The 525-nt window shown below is 55.8% G+C and overlaps 1 protein-coding gene across 1 annotated transcript in view; it reads left to right on the top strand.

The window, feature by feature from the left end:
* The window catches only part of EMH_0003750 (uncharacterized protein), a gene marked incomplete at both ends in the record, with an annotated part of 5,906 nt that overhangs the window by 1,219 nt on the left and 4,162 nt on the right, over positions 1-525 (top strand). The gene's annotated exons all lie outside the window — the stretch shown is intronic.

Here is a 525-nt window from a genome sequence, read left to right as displayed (position 1 = left end):
GCTGCTGCGAGGCAAATACTATCAGCGGTTGCTGCAGCAGCTGCTGCATGCATTCAGTGTATGGACACACCAAGACCCGCTGCTGCTGCTGCTGGCTGCAACAGCATATGTAAGCAGCAGCAGCAGGAGCAGCAACAGCAGCAGCAGCAGGAGCAGCAGCAGGAGTAGCAGCAACAGCAATAGGCTGTTGAGCTGTTGAGAGAAGTGGTATAGAAGCACATGATGTTGCTGCTGCTGTTGCTGCTGCTGTTGCTGTTGCTGCAGCAGCAGCAGCAGCAGCTGCTGCTGCTACTGCTATGAGCTATATAGAATACAGCTGTGTATTACTATGCATCTCCTTGCATATCAAACTGCTGCTGCTGCTGCTGCTGATGCTGCTGCTCCTGCTGCTGCTGTTCCTGCTGCTGCTGTTCCTGCTGCTGCTGCTGCTGTTCCTGCTGCTGCTGCTGCTGCTACTGCTGCTGCAGATGGAGACCGGCAGCAGCGAGGGTTTGTCGATGGGCTGCGACCTGCTGAAGGCTTCGC

Source organism: Eimeria mitis, genomic scaffold (genome assembly GCF_000499745.2).
Source record: "Eimeria mitis Houghton genomic scaffold, Emh_scaff214, whole genome shotgun sequence".
NCBI classification, from domain to species: Eukaryota; Apicomplexa; class Conoidasida; order Eucoccidiorida; family Eimeriidae; genus Eimeria; species Eimeria mitis.
The sequence above is the reverse complement of the archived record's forward strand: the minus strand, read 5'-3'. Positions and strand labels throughout refer to the sequence as shown.